The sequence below is a fragment of the Panthera tigris genome, chromosome B4, assembly GCF_018350195.1.
Source record: "Panthera tigris isolate Pti1 chromosome B4, P.tigris_Pti1_mat1.1, whole genome shotgun sequence".
NCBI classification, from domain to species: Eukaryota; Metazoa; Chordata; class Mammalia; order Carnivora; family Felidae; genus Panthera; species Panthera tigris.
Window position 1 is genome coordinate 103045835 of NC_056666.1, and position 21760 is coordinate 103067594.

The 21760-nt window shown below is 36.3% G+C and overlaps 1 long non-coding RNA gene and 1 pseudogene across 1 annotated transcript; both read left to right on the forward strand.

Moving 5' to 3' along the window:
- Positions 1 to 919: 919 nt before the first annotated feature.
- Positions 920 to 8587, forward strand: LOC122240396. Its single transcript, XR_006220077.1, has 3 exons — positions 920 to 1008; positions 5257 to 5290; positions 8292 to 8587. It is a non-coding gene; the product is annotated as an uncharacterized LOC122240396 (long non-coding RNA).
- A 5785-nt stretch (positions 8588 to 14372) lies between these two features.
- On the forward strand, positions 14373 to 14468 carry LOC122240722 (annotated as a pseudogene).
- Positions 14469 to 21760: the final 7292 nt, after the last annotated feature.

The window sequence follows — 21760 nt, forward strand, 5'->3', positions numbered from 1 at the left end:
ATTATTGCTATGGACTGAATGTGTCTCCCCCAAATTCACATGTTTAAATCCTAATCCCCAATGTAATGGCCTTTGGATATGCAACCTTTGGGAGGTGATCTGGTCCCAAGGCTGAAGCTCCCACAAATGAGATTAGTGTCCTTATAAAAGAGACCCCAGAGAACTCCTTTGCCCCTTCTACCTTATGAGAACCGGTTAGAAGATCCAGGAAGTGGTCCTTCACATAGTCTGCTGGTGCCTTGATCTTGGGCTTCCCAGATTCTAGAACAGTGAGAAATATATTTTGTCTATGGTGTTTCTGTTATTGCAACCTAAATGAAGACAATGATGAAACTTTCCACTGAACAACATATTAAAATTTTTCTTAATTTTTTAATGTTTATTTATTTTTGAAGGAGAGAGAGAGAGAGAGACAGAGCGCAAGCAGGGAAGGGATAGAGAGAGGGGAAGATACAGAATCCGAAGCAGACTCCAGGCTCCAAGCTGTCAGCACAGAGCCCGACATGGGGCTCGAACCCACGGACGGACGGTGAGATCATGACCTGAGACGAAGTCAGATACTTAACTGACTGAGCCAGCCAGGTGCCCCTAAACATATTAAAAATTTAAGGAAAACTTTATACCCTTGCATCCAAAGTTATTATCTTTCCTATAAACACCAAACATTGAAAGTTATCATTCCATCCTTTTTATTTTTTGTAACAACTTTATTGAGTTATAATGCACACGTCATAAAATTCATCCATTTCAAGTGTACAATTGAATATTTTCACATAGTTGTACATTCTTCACCTCTATATAATTTTAGACTATTTTCACCACCCCAAAAGAAAACACCATATCCAGAAGCTTTCACTCCCTATTCCCACTTCCCCCCAGCTCCTAGAAATCACAAATCTTTTCTCTCTCTAGATTTACCTATTCTGGAAGTTTAATACAAATGGAATAATTTTGTGTCTAGTTTTGTACACTTACCGTGATGTTTCGAGATGATCCATGTTCCAGCAGGTATCAATACTTCAGTCCCTTTTATGGACAAATAATATTCCCTTATATAGATACACCATATTTTTGTATCCATTCTTCAGTTGATGAATATTTGTGTTGTTTCCAATTTTTTGCTATTATAATGTTGCTATGAACGTTTATGTATGAATTTTGTATAAACATAGATTTTCAATTTCTCTTGGACATATATCTAGGAATGGAATTGCTGGATCTTAAAGTAACTCTACCTTTAAGAATTTTAGAAACTGCCAAGGTGTTTTCCAAAATGGCTGCACCACTTTGCAACTTCACTGACAAAGTTGTTTGTTTAGTGACTTACCTGAGCTATTTCCACCTGTGTTCTTTGTTATGTGCAGCCAATGAGGACTTTTCTCAATTAACTTAGTGATCAGCTAGCGATTAGACAAACATTTCCTTAGAGGCCTTGAACCACTAAGTCATTCAGTCTTTCTTGACGGGCCCTGTATGCTGGGATATGCCTTCAATGCCCCATTATGCAGTTAAACTCTGCCTTAGTCACTACTTCCTTCTTGGGCAGAGCATCAGTATCAGCCAAAGGTGAGAGACTAGAGCCTTCTCAAGTCATTCCTGGGTATATGCACAGCCTCGCAGGTGAGCATGTCCTTCTGGATTTCCAAAAATATGCTGGACCCTTTCAAATCCCCCAGGGGACATTTCATTACCCCATTTGCCTTGTTAAGATTGTGATTTTTATTTCTTAGCTACAACTGGTATTGCTGCCTAAAGCAACTGTAATGTTAAATAATTACTAGTAACCATTTTCCATGAATGCAATGGATATAAAACAAACAGAGAAGGAGTTCTGAGTTATGTCAACTAAACGCAAGCCCTAAGAAGGGAGCTATACCTTCTTTGCTGCTAGAAAGACCAAATAGCAACATTTCTCTGGGGATGGGGCTTTAGGAAGGTCCAAACCCACTCTGTTCCCTCTAGTGGCTGATGGGTGCTGATTGTTAGCTTGTGGGTTTTCAGTGCTACTGAGCAGCTGGGAACAGGGTGATGGGAGTAAGGCAAATTAAAGTGCCACAGAGCTCACTGTTGTGATTCAGCCATCTTCCTTACATGAAAACTCCTGTAATCATTGTAAGCCTTTGCTTGATTTCCAGAGTTTTAAAAAAGTTGATTTTGACAATTGTTGCCAGTGTTCTCATTGTTCTTATGGGGGGCAAATTTTCAGAAATCCTTATTCTGCCATTCAGGAAGTGCCACTGTGGCCATCCTTTCTTCTAGATCCCAGTGGTATCTTAAAGTCAACATCCCAAAATGGACTCATTGTATTCAACATCATCTTCTTTCTTTAATAGTCTTTTGTCGTCGGTCCTAATGAAACTCCGCTACACTAACCAGAAATCTATGGGCTAATTTTTACACCTGTTTTTCTTTCTACACTAACAGAAACTACACTACACTACATTAACCAGAAACTACACTAACCAGAAATCTATAGGCTAATTTTTATACCTGTTTTTCTTTCTCTCTTTTATCTCCCAGCCCATGTTCCACCCATCACCAAGTCCAGTGCATATTCTTTCTTAAATGGCGCTCAAATCTATCGACTTTCTTAGAATCTCCAGAGAAAACATCATGACTCAGGTTCTCAGAAACTAACTCCCCTATACTGTAATAGCCCTTTTACTAGGTTATTTGAAACTGGATCAACCCTGTCTCGTCATCTATCCACATAGTAAACTACATGGCATTTTTAAAAGGCAAAAATAGTTACACCACTTTGGTTAAAACGCAATGTTTTCCTACTCTTTTAAGATAAAGGCAGATATTCTTACTGTGATCTCCAAAGCTCCTCATGGTCCACACTAACTTTCAAAGAATGTAGTAGCATACATTTTTCCCTCTACCTGGGAAATTTTCCCTCTTCTCGTGTTCTAGTGAACTTTTACTTACTCTTTAGGTCTGATCTCAAGTGTGATTGTCAGAGAAGATTTTCCAATTCTCTGATTATGCCACATAGCACTATGTACTTGTCCTTCTTGCCAATTATATAAGAGGAATTTCACATTTGCTCATGTGATTATTTAATTAATATCTGTCTCTTCTATTGTCTTATAGGCTCCCCAAAGACAGACACCCCTTTTTAATTTTGCTTACAATTGTATCCCTAGAGTTTTAGTATAGTATCTGATGCAAATTTTGTGATTAGTAAACATTTGTTAAATAAATGAAACTTGATTAATCTATGCGAAGGCTATACTGGAATAAGCAAAATTAATTCTTACTCTGGATCCAAGAACTGAAACAACATTAACTATTAAGCAGTCAAAGGGATCAGTCTGTCTGTTTCACCTTTACTGTTTTACTCTTCAATGAAATACCAGTTGTGTTAAAACAACAACAAGAACAACAACAACAACAACAACACTATGGACATCAGGCTAAAGCAAACATATGTAGAATTTATAATGCTCAATTTTTAGTGAGTCATTATAATAAAATTTTGACAGTGAAGTTCCTAATAGCTCATTGTCTGATTTTTGTATATGTAAGTACAAATATAGAATATCAATAGCCAATACATACATTCAATTTAACAGATATTCTCCCATCTAGTATCATGGAACTGATAAGTTAAATTGCTTTATTACTTTGAGTTGTTTGAGGACTATCTATCTTTAAAAAATTATTTTCTAGGCAAAGGTGGTATAATTCTGAGTGTTTCTATTCTTTCAGGGAAAACCATTGAAACCTGTGATTTGGGTTAACTGTATTCACAATAGCATGTCTTCTGAAGGGAATAACATAGTTTTCTGAAAGGTTGCATTACTTCCTTCTATTTGAATAGATTGAAAAAGATATTTCCTGAGAATTGAATCCCTTTGCTTCTAGCATCAGAGACCCAGGGTATCAATACCTTACTCCAACATGACCTGACAACAGCCCTTGTGAAATACCCAGTTTCTCTTTCGGGAAAGGTTGCCAGTATGATTTAATTTGGCTTAGAGTCATCATTTTAAAACCAAGCATTGTGTCATGGATTTAAAATGCTTCAGATGACAGCTTTGGATTTTTTTGCTTAACTTTTTAAAAAATGTTTTAATGTTTATTTTTTAGAGAGGGAGAGAGAGAGAGCATGAGCGGGGGAGAGAAGAGAGAGAGAGAGGGGGACACACAGATTTTGAAGCAGACTCCAGGGTCTGAGCTGTCAGCACAGAGACCGACGTGGAGCTCGAACTCACCAACCGTGAGATCATGACCTGAGCTGAAGTCGGACGCTTAACCGACTGAGCCACCCAGGCGCCCCTTTTTATTTAACTTTTAAAGCATTCAAACTTTAGCAGTCTCTAGAATAAACTGTGTGTCAATTTTAGATTTAGTCTTGGCCAAAAATTGCCCTTGCATTATAAGCTGCACATAATAAGCTGCACATTTTTTTAACCTAAAAACAGTTATTTCTTTGGGAAATATGCTTATGGCTTAGACTATTTTTTCTTTCAAAAGTAGGAAAAGTTGTTGTTTTTTTCTTATTATGCCCGTGTCTTTCCTCCAATGTACAAATGAACTGCCATTTTATTGTACTGCTCTCTCTAATTTTCCTGACATTGTGCTAAGTCTCTTACTGCTTTTGGGTAGTTTCCAAAACACAATGCTTGAATTAAACATGTCCCCAGTAGATTTTACCCTTTAACTGTATCCCTTTCTCATTTTTTGTACTGCAATGACATAGAACCTCTGAATGACTTTATTATATTTCAGAACATGACTGCTATTTCCTGCTATTTTTGTCTTTTCTACTTGAAATAGAGTTTCTTATTTCTTTAGTACTTTTAGGATCAGAGCCCATTCGTTACAAATGCAAAAGCTGCAGAAATTTTCAAGTAAACATTTTAGTACAGTAGATTACTATAAGAGAATAAAAATATTTGGAACTTTTTTGTTCATTTTGTTCTGCTTTGTTAGAGACACATGGTGAAATAATTTCTACATCTAAATGCGTAGAGATAGCCATCCAAATACACTAGCTTTTCAAGTGTTTTCTCCCAAATCTTTATATAAACTTTTTCTTTTAGCATAGTTTTAGATATACGAAATGTATAAAAATAGAACAGAAAGTTCTGTTTACCCCAAACTGTCTCCTCTATTATTGACATCTTACATTAGTATGATACATTGTTATAATTAATGTGGCAGCAATATTGATAGAGTATCATTAGCTAAAATCCATAGCTTATTCTGATTTTCTTAGTTTTTACCTATACCCTTTTTTTGTTCCAGAATTCCATCCAGGAAGGAACATTACATTCAGTAGGTACGTCTTCTTAGCCTCCTCTTGACTGTGACACTTTCTCAAATTTTCCCTTGTTTTTGATGACCTTGAGAGTTTTGAGGAGTACTGGCCAGACACTTTTGGAATAAGTCTCAATTGGGATTTTTCTGGTGTTTTTCTTATGATTAGTCCTGGGTTATATGTTTTGTAGAGGAAGGCCATGGAGGCAAAGTACCATTCTCATCCCATCATATCAAGGGTACATATTATCAATCTGACTTACTCTTGTTACTGTTGACCTTGATCTCCTGGCTGCAGTAGTGTTAGTCAGGTTTCTCCACTCCAAAGTTACTCTTTTCCTTTTTTTTTTTTTTTTTGTACTGTACTCTTCAAAGGAAGTCACTAGTGCAGCCATGCTTAAGGAATGGACAGTTATGTTACACCTCCTTGAGGGCAGAGTATCTACATAAATTATTTAAAATTCTTCTGTACTGGAGATTCTTTGGTTTTATCCTATTAGTTATTTATTCAGTCAGGTATTTATATCACTTTGGACTCATGGAGATTTATTTTAGACCTTGAGTTACAATCCAATACCATTTTTTATTTGTCTATTTATTTACTCAAATGTTTCAGCTTTTGCCATCAGGAGAACCTTCATTTGTCTCTTGTGTCGCACTGACATACCCCTATTATTATTTATTTTGCTTTTTTTAATCGCTTCTTTATTTTTTGCCACTATAGGGTGCTCCAGGCTCATCCTGTGTATTTCCTGCCCCAGCCCTAGAATCAATCATTTCTCCAAGAAGCCCTGGTTCTTTTTACTGGAGGTTGGTTTAGAAAAAAACCAAGACCCAAGGCACTAGGTGTTCTGTCATATTTTTTCAAGCTAAAAGGGACAAGACTACTATTTCTTGGTATTCTGCTATAATCTAAGCCAGAGATCAGCAAATGTTTTCTATAAAGAATAAGATAGTAAATATTTTAGATTTTGCAACCATTTGGTCTCTGGCACAACTACTAAATTGCTTTTGAAGTGAACAAATAGCCATAGAGAAAATGTAAACAAATGGATATGGCTGTTTTCCAATAAAACTTTATTTACAAAAATAGGTGACAGGCTAACTTTAGTCTGCAAGTCATAGTTGGCTGGCTCCTGATATAAGCCAAATGTGTGGCATGTGCGTGCATGTGTGTGTGTGTGAGAGAGAGAGAGAGAGAGAGAGAGAGAGAGACAGACAAATGGACTGAAAGAGAGAGGTGAATTAAATGAGTTAATCTTTAGAATAAAAGAGTCAGGGGCGCCTGGGTGGGTCAGTCAGTTAAGCCTTGGACTTCGGCTCAGGTCATGATCTTGGGGTTGGTGAGTTTGAGCCCCTTGTCTGGCTCTGGGCTGCTTGGGTTTCTGTGTCTCCCTCTCTCTCTTTGCCCATACCCCCCTTCCCCGCGCCTGTGCGTGCACTCTCTCTGTCTCAAAAATGAATAAACATTTCTTAAAAAAAAAAAAAAAAAAGAGTCAGGGAATGAGTTCAAGGCTTCTCATTATAAAGTCAGTGTTATTTTTATTTCACCATAATGTCTTCTAGTAAACAACTTTTTCAAATGACGTTCCAGCAGTTCTTTGGATTTTCTTCTTTCAGCTTTCAGAAAGCAATAAATTGTTTCATGTGTAGAATTAACAGATGTCACAAGTAGTGTAACTGTAACAACAATGCCGATTCTAGTGTGATGCCTGGATATCAATCTTATTTATATTTACTCATATGTGGTATGGTTATCAACTCCAGATTATTAATAAAGGCATCAACCTAACCAACAAAACTGCTTGCTGAAAAATACTGTTGGGAACAGCCATTCAAAGTAAAGACATTTTTCCAGCTAACATAATTAATGTGTAATAAGGAGCCTCTTGTTGGCCAGCAAAAACAAGAATATAGGACTGACAAAGTGAGTGATAGTCTTTGTCAGACAGCAACAAAAGAAGACAATGAGGAAAGACAGATATGACAGTTTTAAGATAGAATTAAGTCCTTGAAGAAAGAGAAGAATGAGAACCAAATCAAAACGAAGAGACCCTAATGTGAGCCAGATTGATCTCTTAGAACATTTTAAGTGCATTGCTGAGCCAGATGCTTTCCCTCCACATCAGTTTTCTCTTTTCCAGATATTTTTTTAAAATTATTCCCTAGTTTTAAGTCCTCACATTTACAAATTTTTCTGTGAGTTTGTAATTCTAGATTCTAAGTCCATTGATTAAAGTTCCTTCTAGCAAGGCAGTCCAGATACTGAAAATAAACTACAGTTGTTTCAGCGGTACAAGGTCACCTGTGTGGTATATATTTTCTCCTTCAAACTGTTGTAAGTCATGGGTAATCAATAGAGAGTTAGAGAAAGATAATGTATTAAAGGTAAATCACACAATATTTCTTGACATGTTTGCTTTATGTAGGACAGAAGAACTCTCCTATTATTGATTACACATTTTTCTAATTGTTCAAAATCTGTTCTCCAAAACACCAATGATCTTCCTTAGACTGGTGTCAAAGGAAGTAAATCTGTCCACCCATTAGGCCGTTGATCAATGATAGATATAAACCCATAGTGGTGTATTTAAATGAGACAACAGTTCATACAACTATTGATCATTCATTATATATGCTTCTGGATCAAGGATTAAGTCTGTGGGGAAAAGAAATAGAGGAGTGGATTGAAAACATTGGATAGGGATGTTATATTCTTAGACATTGTGGTTCCTGGAAAATGTTTCAGAGGATATGAATGGTAATATTAATACTATAACTGATATTAATAATAGAAATAATATAATAAAGTTCTAAGAACTATGTCCATCAGTCGGAAAAACAGAAACCATTAGATATTTCAAGTGTAAAAGGATTTAATGCACAGTATTAGGTACTGGCAGAGCTGGGTGAACAAAAGGGTACAGGGGTTTCTTCATCGATCCCGAGCTGGTAATACGCCTAGGTCAAAGCCCTGCCTAACCACCACTCTGATGGAGGCTCTGTCTTTCCTGTTTTTGCAGCTGACTGGAAACCTGAGAGCGACATTCCCACGGAAGAGCCTACTGACACTGCTGCTACTCCTTCTGCTGAAGGCATCTCCAAAAGAAAGGAAAATGGCATTTCTCTTCCTTTTGCTTTCCGAAAATCTGAGCCTAACTAACAAGGGAAATACGATTTTCAGGCTATGGCTCCTATAATTCACAAGGGAGTGTTGAAAGGCAAGAAAGAGTTATGGCAAGAGAAGATTGCCAAAAGATATGCGATATGATAGGCACCGCTTTAAGTCTTTTAAGATGATGGATAGTGATAGATGATAGACAGATAGATATTTTTAACTTTTTTAATGTTTATTTATTTTTTAGAGATATGGACAGAGGATGAGCGGGGGAGGGGCAGAGAGAGTAAGAGACACAAAATCTGAAGCAGGCTCCAGGCTCTGAGCTGTCAGCACAGAGCCTGACTTGGGGCTCGAACTCAGGAACCATGAGATCATGACTTGAGCCAAAGTCAGATGCCCAACCGACTGAGCCACCCAGGTGCCCCAGATGGGTATACATTTAGTTCCTAACAACCCTGTGTGGTAGGTATGCTTTATATGTATTTCACCACAAGGAATTAGAGGCAATATGAAGCTAGATCACATCAATCAAACTCATATAGCTATCAAGAGGTGGAATTAAAATTTGAACCCGGACAATATGATTCTAGAGTTCATACCTGCAATTGTACTACAATTCAACAAGCACAGGTGCTCAGCACCCTCATTCATTTGTCTAAAATTAAAAGCTAGTTTTTTCCAGGACCCCCTTCTAAGCATTGTGACACACATCAGCCTAGGTCTTTCATATGACCTGATCTTTGCTTACCACTGGTGTTGGCCAAGTTCAATCTATACAGCTCTTTTTCTTTGTATAACCAACGATTTTTAACATTATGTAATTTCATATAGGTTGTCTTGCTTGGTCACCTTTCCTTGAACAACTGCTGCTAACTATACTGGCCTCAGCATTTGGAAAACTACTGTCCCTCCCTTTTCTCTCCATGCTTAACATGAATACTTCACCCAGTCATGGAACAGACCCTCTGTTTAAGTTCTTATCCATTGGCTATCCATAGCCAAGAGGCTATCCATTGACTGGGTTTTACCAAAGGCTGGAGATACAGAAAAGCTATCAAAACACAGAATAAACACAATTACAATAAAATAAGGCTACTTTTGGAGTGCACCCCTCCTGGCTGATCCTTGAAGAATCCCAGTCACAGGGCACCTCCTGGCCTTATTTATGCCTCTGCTTGGGCAAAGCCAAGTTACTCTTACTACATGGCATGTGTTTGAGTCTACTTACAGTCATCAGAGTCCTGGCCTACAGCCCAAGCTCCAGTTAAAGAAGTCCCTCTCTCACCCCAATATATTATTTTATTTTATTTCCTTTCTCTTACTGAGAAAAAGTATCCAAAATTTGGGGATACAAAGAATGACTGCACATCCTGTCCATGACATGCTAGAACACTAACAGCTCTAGTCAAAGTTTATCTGATTTTCTAGGAGGCTTCAGTTTTCTTTGATTTACTATTTACTATTGATAAAGTTCCAGACTCTGTGCAGTTAGATGTAACCTTTAGAAGATTGTTAAATTACAAATGATTTTTGTTCAGTTGAGATACAAATGAGTTCTGTCTGATAGAAAAGATAACCCCAAAGGTTATGTTTTATGGACCTGGAGGATATTAAATAGTTTTGTATTTAATTTAGCAATGCCATTTCAGCATTTTTTTCCCTTCTGTGACTATGCACACTTTGGTCTTTCCTATACTTCACTGAACTAGTTTAACCCTTAGCTTAGTCCCCTATGAATGTTTTCGACATGAGCTTACTTTATGTTTTTATGAGTTATATTTTTTTTTAATATTTTTTTTTAACGTTTTATTTATTTTTGAGACAGAGAGAGACAGAGCATGAACGGGGGAGGGGCAGAGAGAGAGGGAGACACAGAATCGGAAGCAGGCTCCAGGCTCCGGGCCATCAGCCCAGAGCCCGACGTGGGGCTCGAACTCATGGACTGTGAGATCGTGACCTGAGCTGAAGTCGGACGCTCAACCGACTGAGCCACCCAGGCGCCCCTATGAGTTATATTTTTAACTGGTAGAAAATTATACTTTGATGCTCTGGCTTCTTCACAAGATTAGTGAAAATAGAAATGCCTACTTCCTTCAAAGCAAGACTCACTATCAGATTTACACCTGCTATTTGTGAGACCTAGAAAATATTATAAATCTAGGTCTATATACAATAAGATGAAATATTTAAAAATTATAAATTAGACTTACAGGCTATTAAATGAAATATAGTCTTCCTTTTTACCTTGACAAACATCCCTTCATAATGAATACATTGAAATATGTGCACTAAGCTTTGATAATTTTTATTACTGAAGGTCAGCAATACATCAAAAATGAACAAATTTAAATATGACACATGCTTGGCTATCCTATTGAAAGGAAGAAGGTATTTGGATGAATAATAAAGCAAAGCAAATCATAAATTATTATATATTTATTTCATATAATTTTCTAGCTCTCATGTCAGCAGAATTACTCATTATATTGCTATCATCAAGGTTTTCAAATAATTTTTATTATATTGACAGCAATGCCAAATTAGACTTTTGTCAAATCATCACAGTGCTTAAAAACAGTGTATTTGCTTTAATAACTTCAATTTGGAGAAATTTGTCTGGAATTGTTTATAAATTTATAGTGCAATAGCTGGAATTATTACATGTTCAAACATTGTATTGGTAGTAATACATGAAAAATTAACACTTCACAGAAGCTATTACAAAAATATCTAATTACACTATTTTATATTATTTATATCAAATTTTTGCCATTTCATAATACAACTTCTAGAAATATACGTGTTTCTTTGACTTTTTCCAATAAGATATTATAATGAAAATTGAAAGTAGTAATATATGCTTCAGTTTGTATGTTTTATACTTTGAATTTACACTTTTTATACTTTGAATATTCTAGTTTTGAATTTATACTATTTTATACTTTGAATTTATAATAGCTAGAAAATAGTATCTATAGACAGTTTCACTATTATTTGATGTGAATCTTCTCCTTTATAGTTATGCAAGTATTTTCATTTCCTTAATTTCTTCACATTTTATTGGAAATTCAATTTTGTTGCATATCTTATATGCAGTTTTTTCCATTTAAAAATTATTTTCTCTAGATTTTGAAATAGTGTGCTTTAAACTGTCTAAAATTGAGGTGTCCAACATTAGTGTTTTCTAACATCATCAATGTCAAGCAATAGTTCATACCAAACAATTATATATAGAACAAAATTAAAACTGTTTTCATTTTCTGCCAAAGACCTTAATTCACTCCTTTATTATTGTTGATATTTGAAAAATTATTTTACTATTTTAATACCTTATCCAATTATTTACATTAATCCCAGTGGAAATTTTTAATATATAATGAACATTATCTGTAGTTAATTTTTTGCAGCACATAGACAACAATTTTAAACATCACGTGTGCAAAATTAAGGACAGATTCCAAAAGTATTGATTGACAATACTTGTCAAGTATTGACGTTGACATCTCAAATTCCCATCGCAGTATAAAGATCTGATACTATTTCAAAGATACAGCTCCACATTTATACACATCCCATGAGATTCTCAGACCTATTATGGAATTGGTCAAAGAGATACGAGAGTTCTTTGCTCAAGACAAATTCTTAATAATTTGGGTATTCTGGGGGCAACACATGAACTAATTAACTTCATTTAACAAAACAATAAATACAAGATTTTGTTGTGATATTTGAATAACATATAGACTACGAAAGTTTTATAAACCTTTCCCCAAACAGAGCTTGACCTCCAAGCATCTCCTTTTCTTGGCACTCCTTGAATTTGGGGTCTGGTTTTATCAATCACTCCTAATCTGAGAACCTTGTTGTTGTTTTTTTTCCTTAACTTCTCTAGTGTGTCTTGTTTTAAAACCATGTGGTAGACATTTTCATAGTGAGTCTGAGTGTGGGATTTGGTATTTATTTCACCAGATATTTCAAAGAATGTTTCCACTATTGGCCTAGTTGAAGCCCCATGTTTTTTTGTTTGTTTGTTTGTTTTTGTTTGTTTGTTTGCAGTAGTTTAGAGTAAGCTCATACACAGCAAACAATGTGATTCTAAGTGTTTGGCTGCAATTCTTGAATTTAGTACTAATTCGTGAGCTTGCCCTTAACATTATTTAACTTTATCATGTATTTTATTTTATTAGTCTTCTAGCCTATTTAAGTAAAATAAAATGAAGCATTTAATCACTTTTTGAAATTTCAATTAAATCTTCCTAAACATTTTTACACTATCAATTGTAGCAAATACCAACCTATACTCACATTTAAGAGAAATATGAATTGTTTTATATTGTAAACTGTTTTTCAGCCTCCACAAGTGACTGGCACAAATATTGTGCAATTTGAAACTGCCTCTGAAACTATGAATTGGATCAGTAGGCAAGAAAACATACACCCAGTTACAAATGGGAAAAGAGATTTTGTTAGGCGAGACTTTGCTGCATGCCTAAGAGAAGGAATTTGAGAAGTTACTTGTCTTTTCTCTCACCTTTCGCCATTGTTCACCACTTAAATAATCCCTATCTTTGGAAGTACTAAGGTCTGTCTCAAACTTCATCAAGGCACAGCACAGCACGCAAACCTCCACACCTAACAGCAGGTGCCTTTGTTTTGAAGACACGAAAACGCTGGGCAAGAGATGGGGAACCTTTCCTCACCAGTGTTTGTGATACGTGGATCCCTGTAAAGTGCTGGGCACATTATTTAATTCTTGGTTAAAGATCCGATACTCCTTACCTTAAGTGAGTGAGACTCCCCTCTTTATTTTATGAGTAACTTCCCCAAAGAAATAGAGCTCTGATTAATTGCCCCAGTTTCCTTTAAGAACAAAGAGGAGGCAAAGAACTCGCTTTGTTTATGTGTAACTGAATAGCCTAATAAAGTGTCTCCTTTCCCCAACAAAGCACTGTCCTTTAAAGGACTATTCAAATTCCACCATTTTCTCCTAAATTTCTTTCCAGTTCTCTTTTTCTAATTTTAGCTGACCTCAAAATTCAAGAATAATATTTTTCCAAATTGAGATAAAATGGTTAATGACTATTTTTTCAAGACATTTATTCATTCACACAAGCATATTTTATACTGCATCTGTTTCATTCCAGCCACTATTCTAGTTGCTGGGAGTAAAAATGCACAATCGATGCTTTTGGTCATGTAAAGGATACATGTCATTGCCTGGCTTATTTATTTATCCAAGTGAAAATATCTCTGTAGGCAAGGTGCCTTGGGAGCACAGAAGGGATCTATTGGACAAGCAGGCACAGCCTCCATTCTCAGTGCTATTTCTCCAGAGTAATGAGAATTAAATTCAATTCCCCATATTAATCTGCATTCATTTAATGACTGTTGATGACCTTGAACCCATGAATAACCACAATTCAACTGAGGGATTGGAGACCCCAGCTGAGACTCCTTTCCAATAATATATTGAATTCAATAAATAAATAAATAAATAAATAATAAATCCAACCTAGTTACAGTCACATTTTTACAATCCCCACAACTGTCCCCATTGCATAGAATTGCTTATTCTGCCAGAGGGATCAATGGATTATCTGTTGTTTCTGATAACTTGCATCATCGCTCATCTCTATTTATAGGTAAAATGGTGGTTTGGAAATAACACAATTAAGATTGAAGATAACAACACAATGGATTTTATGAATTAATGTGAAGAATATAATTTGTTAACTCTATATAGCCATTGACTTAACTGTTTATGGTTGTAATGCAGGATAAAAAGGTCTGGGTATGTAATTCTGGGTTTAAGCTCGATGGCCCAGAAAGAAATGCTGTGAATGCTGGCCCATGAGGACTTACTAGAAGATCAAAACTAATGAACTCAAGAAGAAAAACTCAATAGCATTTATTCTGAATCATCTGAATCAGAGAATGTGATAAATCACTGACGCTTTTTTTTAAGATATATTGAATATATCTAATCGCTTCTCGGCCTTTTGGCTAAGATCAAGTGGAATATATCTATGTAATTTTATTTACATTAAAGTATAAAAATATTATTAAATGTCCATTCTATAGCTTCTCAATAGCAATTAATAATATAGTCTGGTTGACCTCTTAATCTACAGGCTGTTCTTCTAAATGACTCTTTCAAGTCTCTATACATACTCTTTCAAGTAACCCAAAACATGTTCATGTATATTATGCCACTTATCTTCATAATAGCCCCTGTGAGATACAGGGGAGTTATTATTATCACCTCCTTGGAAAAAAAGAAGTTGAGGGAACAATAGGTTAAACGAATAGAAGCAAGCATAAATTGATTTATAGCTTCAAAGCCCTGCAAAATAAAATCATGCTTAGTTTACAATTTATTTTCAGAAATAATGGTTTCTCGGGTGTTTTAAAGACCATATTTATTGCCTTAGACTTTATCTGATAATTGTAGAATGTATCGGTTTTTCAATTACCCTAGAGGCTCATATTTTATTTCTGGACGTATACTCCACATAAGAAAATAATGCCTGAATGATGTGTATCTAGCTATTATTAATACGATTTTGGTCAATAACTAACATATGAAGAAAATTCAACAATTTCCACTTACACATGAATACTTGAGTAATTAACTTATGGATAAATGTCAAAAATGCAGTTCACATTTCCCATTATGGCATTACTATTCTAAACATACCTCACATAATCATTCACTTTCAAATTTGTCATGTTGAGAGATTTCGTGAGGATGTAAACGGCTCATATATAATTCAGATTACTTTTATAACCTTGGTTCAAATGAAAATACGGGAAGAAAAAGTCCGATACGCTTTAGTTACAAAAAGAAACAACAAAACCCAGACAATAAATAAGATGATCTCTAAACCTTCCCTTAATAGACAGTCTGTTCTTGTGAGGCAACCCTTGGGGAATGGTTTAATTTATGTCCTAGCCTAAGGGGGTATGCCACAAAGGCTCTCAACCTGTGTTCCAGTATTTGGCTCTTCCCTTCATCTCTTTGCAATATTGACATTATCTTTCCTTTCCTGATATTACCATATAAAAAGCTTAAAAATAAGTCAGAGGCAAGATGACAGAATCCTTTGTTTACTTTCTTTCTTTGTTCTTTCTTTTCTATTTTTTTAATGAAAGAGATTATGTATGTATATTTCAAATATGGTTACACTATAGGATTATCCATCTCCTAAATACACTTTCTAGGAGGGGATTTTATAAATACGCAGCCTTAGCCCCTGTGAGCGTGCATTTACTTCTTTTGTGGGAATAGGCACACTGCTCTTCTGTACTGATAAACCATAACTATAGTCATGGAGTCTGCATGTTTACATCCCAATAAGAGCTGCAGAAGACTTGAACATAACTGAAGAGTGAAGAGTGTTTATCAAAGGCAGAGGTTGATGCCCTGGGGAAGTATTTCAACGCCACATGGAAGGACACCTGGAGTGAGGAAATACATGCACAGTATCAACCACATTCTAAATCTCTACTACCTTTTTCTTCCTTCCTTCAGATTGTGGGTGTCAGCTAAACCATTGTCCCATTTATGGAATATCATCTTCTGCATTAGCATGTGTGAAAAGCTCAGAGGGAGAATTTTTGGCTTTCTGTACATTGAGGTTCAATAAACGCCCTCCTAGATGTCAATGACTCAGATTCATTGGGTGCAGCAGTTTTGTTGCCCACTTAATCCACACGCTGTTAGTTTTTCTAAATGACTATTTCATTTGCTGTCAACACAGAACAAAATATCCTTGGTACTACATGGCACTTGAACTTCCCCTCATTGACCCTTTTTAAAATGCGGTTGTGATAAGAATAATTCTCCTTTTCATATCTGTCAATAAAAACACTGTGATAAAAATGGGAGTGTTTAGCGAATATAATACTGATGGTATTTTTAAATCTGAATTGCATTGGCTTCACATGTCTCCATGCCTGGAGCACTGCTCCGAGCCAAATGCACAGAGTCAGATGGCAGTGTGAATCACCACATTCATAAACCAATTTCGTTGTGATGGAAACTGTTTTGACTGGATTTGGACCAGGCCTCAATATTGGAAGGGTGACTGGTGTGACTGGCAAAACAGAGGAAGCTGATCAGGCTCTCTGGGGCCAATTTGGTCATAGTTCTTCCCAAACTCACTAATATATTTGTGGGCAATTGTTTGGGGCTAATTTTGTTTTTGTTTTGCACAGCACCTGGCGCAGTGTGAGCTCACCCAGAAAAGCACATGAATAGGTGTGAAGTCACACTAATAAGGTAAGGAGTGTCCCCTGACCACCCAATCTAAAGCGACCCATTCCCTGGCACTGCCTGGCACACCATCCTGTTTAATTTTATATGTAGCTCTTCTCACTATCTAATGTTTTCTAGTTCATTTGGTTTCCTGGTTATTATCTGGTGTCCCCATGAGGGCAGGGCCCCCAGCATACAGTAAACTGTCTGAATGACTTTTGTTATAAAGTAGATATTTGTTCAATGAATAAATAAATGAAGAATGCTAAGGTTTTTAAGAGTTTCCTCCTCAGGAGGATGGGGGGAGCAGTTGACTGGCTCAGTTAGTTAACCCAAGTGTCCCACTTGGGTTCGGGTCATGATCTCTGTTCGTTAGTGTGAACCCCATGTTGAGTTCCGCACTGTCGTCACAGAAGCTGTTTTGGATCCTCTGTCTCCCTCTCTCTTTGCCCCTCCCATACATAAGCACGCATATGAGCTCGTCCTCTCTCTCTCTCTCTCTCTCTCTCTCAAAAATAAACATTAAAAAAAAAAGAGTTTCCTCTTCAGGAAGGTAACGACTATTAGGCTTTCTTCCTTCCCACCTTTCCTTCATTTTATGTGTGTGTGTGTGTGTGTGTGTGTGTGCACGCGTGTGTGTCTCCCTCTTTCTTTTTCTTTCTTTTCTTTTAGCTTTCACCCAATATCTCATATGGCACAAGAATATTGCTAAGAATTTGTGGTCACAAAATAAAAAGATAGGGCATTAGCAATGGATGAGAATGTCACTCAGGTCATAGATCTCGGGTTCTTTCATGTTTGACGATGACAATGACAAGACACATTCACATATACTCACTTTCAGTTTAAGAACTGAAAAGGCCACTTTATTGTTAGCTTTCACTGAGGCCACACTTCATGAGCTTTCCTACCAGAAGGAATAGGAATTGCTGTGTCTTTTAACAAGCTGTGACTCATGTATTGTCATCTCCTTGCTAGAAAATAGATGGTACCTGCATCATGCCCCAGCAGCCAATAGAACAGGCAAAGAGTGCCTGTGGCTCCCTCAAGCTGTTCCCAAAAGAAGGCTTAGCACCACCACTTTTTTTTTTTTTACACCACCACTTTTTAAAGTAGCTGAGCATCTGAAACTATGATTGTCCTCATAGATGCTCACTGGCTCACTTCAGTTCTTCCCAGTTAATAACACTATTTGAGTACAAAACAACATGTACAGCATCATCACATATTATTTTCACCTTAGGACCTAAAAACTTTTCAAATGTGGTTTGGTGACTGACTAGAGAGTCTCAGCAGCAGGCGAATATTAACCAATAAACCATGACTAGAACATTCTCAGGAATTTTTCTGGTCATAAGCATAAACACCGTGTAAAAGAATTTACAGTATTAAAGATAGAATAATCAAAACTGGAAAGCTATAATAAAAACAAATGAAATTACAATGTGTTAATTTTATACATTTAGGGAACGCTTAGCAGTAAAAGCATTCTGTTGAGCCTTTTCCAAGGACACTCTTACTTAATCTTTGTAACACACCTATGACACAGCCATACTTTACTAACTCAGATGTGCCAAGAAGCAATGTCAGGTGAGGTGAAATTCTATCCATCTTCCTGAAGAAATCAAATCAATAGAACCTTCACAGAACATTCACAGAAGACCTAAAGAATGATTAGGGGTTGGCTAGTCATATAAGCATTCCAAACAGATGGAAAAACATGATGTCAGGAAAAGATATAGTTTGGAGGAAATGGGAGGAAATAAGGTTCAAAGAGTGAAAACACAAAGTGCCTTTTGAGCCATCCTAAAAAGCATAGATATCATAGTGTAAGTGATAGGGAGCCATTGAAGAACTATGAGCAAGAGATGACTATATTACTTGCTTGTGAAAAAAAAGAAAACAAAACACCCTGTGGTTATGGAAGATGGGTTGGAATAATACAGATGAAGACTATAGACTTCTTTATTATATGTGTAGATATAACTCAGAGAATCTGCCGGTATAACCAGTATGGGCTTCAAGGACACAGAAACCTGGGTTTGATACCTAGCTTCACTACCTAGTAACTTTTTGACTATGGAAGTATTACTTAACCTTTTTTTTAATGTTTGTTTATGTTGAGAGAGAGGAAGAGTGTGTACAGGGGACACAGAGAGAGCAGCAGAGAGAGAACCCCAAGTAGGCTCTGAGCTGTCAGTGCTGAGCCTAACATGGGAACCGTGAGATCATGACCTGAGCCAAAACCAAGAGTTGGACACTTAACCAACTGAGCCACCCAGAGGCCCCTAACCTTTTTTTGATTCTGTTTTTTCATCAGTAAAATGTAAATGATTACAGTACTTACTTTGCCAAATTGTTTAATGATTAAATAAGATAATGATTATAAACCCCTTAGTGAAGTGCCTTGAACATACAATGCACTAAAAAGTACTATCTCATTATTATATAAAATGAATCACACAGGATCTGACACATAATTGCTTCTCATAAAATGGCAGTCTTTACACATGTATTTATAGATATCAACATCTTTATCAGTGTATTTATCTACATGCCTTGGTTGTAGTACCAGATTTGTATTATACAAGAAAAAAATTGGAAAACTGGCTGAAAACAAAATGAGCAGAAAATAACACTCTAAGAACTCTTTTTCAAAGGCGAAGATGAGGGGCACCTGGGTGGCTCAGTTGGGTAAGTGTCCAACTTCGGCTCAGGTCGTGATCTCATGGTGTGTGAGTTCTAGCCCCACGTCAGGCTCTGTGCTGATAGCTCAGACCCTGGAGCCTGCTTTGGATTCTGTGCTTCCCTCATTCTCTACTCTTCCCCTGCTCATGCTCTGTCTCTCCATCTCTCTCAAAAATAAACATTTAAAAAATTAAATTTTAAAAACGGTGAAAGATGAAAATGAATACTATCTCTTCATGCATTCCCACAAAGTCTCATAAGTAAGCAGAGCCTCCCATAAGAAATCAGAGGTTCCCCACATGTTGTCCATGCAGAGACATCTGACTGAAGTGGGAAGAAAATTCTCTGGGCTATGATATTTCAAGAGCTAGGCAGCGGAGCCCATTCTGCCACAGGCACTAAGACAGTGACCTCAGCATAAAGCACCAGTAGAAAACTTTCCCTCTTTTTGTAGACAATCTGGATGAAGCTACAGCAATGCCAAGGCAAGGGGTATAGCCGCATGAGAAAGTTTCTTGTAATAATGTTTAAAATAAAATCTCTTACACATGTGGATAGAATTTTGATTTCACAGGACTTAAAAATATGTGTGTGGTAAAGCCTCCAACGTAAATATATCCAGTTTCAATAAGAAAAAACAAAAATTATTCTAAGTGTTATAAGAAGGAAAAGATTTAATACAAGGACTTAAAAACTTGGAAAACCATTGGGTATGTTGGAAGAGAAAAGGTAAAAAAAAAAAAGGCTCTATAAGTCTCAGGTTCACTGTTAACGTTCTGAGACCTAAGCAACTTCAGGAAATGTGAAGATTCACTATGTATATTTATAGTCATCTATAGTATCCAAGCAGAAATTTATGGGAGAATTCTCAGAGGCTATGGCAAATCTTCACATCTGCTGAATCTCACATGTATCCCACTGTTGATCCAAGAGCAACCAGTGGCTTTTATTTCTCACAGGAGGGCTTTTCATGAAAAATTCATGAAAATTTCAGTCCAAAAACCTGCCAACCTAGATGCAGAATAAGATGATTTAGGAATGATGCTAAATTTCCAATAATCAGAGATGATAATGAATGATAACTTTTTTACCCCTCCAGGTTGGTGTGACAAAGACATTCATAAAATTTATAACCTGTGTATGCGTTATTTTGTTAAAGAATGGATCTTACTTATACTGGCATGTGTTGCCAAATGACCTAGCAATTCCATTCCTAAGTGTGTACCTAGGACAATTGAAAACGTATGTCCACACAACAACTTGTATATGAATGTTTATGGCAGCATTGTTCATAGTAGCCCAACTGTAGAAACAATCAACATTATCAGTCAACTGATGACTGGATAAACAAATATGGTATTCCACATGTCCTATTTGTCCATAAAAACAGGAAAGTACTGATACACGGTACAATATGGATGAATCTTGAAAATATCAGTGTAAGTGAATGAAACTAGATGAAGAAAGCCATATATTGTATGATTCTGTGTATATGAAATATACAGAATGGACAAATAGGCGGTGAATCCTAAGGACTCAGATAAAGGAGGAATGAGTACTGATTGCTCCAGAATTCTTGGGGATGATGAAATGTTCTAAAATTAGATAGTGGCAAATATACTAAAAACTACTGAATTGTACATTTCAAATGGTTCAATTTTATGGTATGCAAATTGTATTTCAATAAAACAAATTTTATAAAATACTAGAGCTGAAATCTGAAGAAAAAAAAACGAACATTAAAATGCATACCACTTAACTTCTTATGTTGACAGATCATTAGAACTGTAATGTTATAAAATCCAAACTATAGGGGGACCTGGGTGGCTCAGTCGGTAAAACATCAGACTTCAGCTCAGGTCATGATCTCGTGGTTCATGAGTTCTAGCCCTGTATCTGGCTCTGTGCTGACAGCTCAGAGCCTGGAGTCTGCTTCAGATTCTGTCTACCTTTCTTTCTGCGTCTCCCCCACTCGTGCTCTCTCTCTCTATCAAAAATAAATAAAAACGTTTAAAAAATTAAAAATAAAATAAAATAAAATCCAAACTATAAAACAATGAAATGAGATTTTTTTAAATTCACAGATGTATAAAATGAGGAGGGATTTAGAGTCGTTTATGAATTAGATTGTAAATTACCAGAAGACGATGAGCATTTATGTTTTGTTCTGTAGTCAGTTTTTCTAAAACACTAATTCACACAAGTGAAAAGCCTATAGCTAGTCTTTAAAGTTAAACCCATTAAAAAGATTACTAGGAGCAGTTTGTCTTTGCTTACCACGGTTATTTCAATTTTCTACCTCTCTACAGGAATCTTAATCATCCTTACAGCCCATAGTTTTTTTTTAAGTTTACTGCACTGATGACATCTTTTTTGGATCTGGTTGACAAGAATCAACAGGTATCCTAGATGCCCTTGGTAGGATA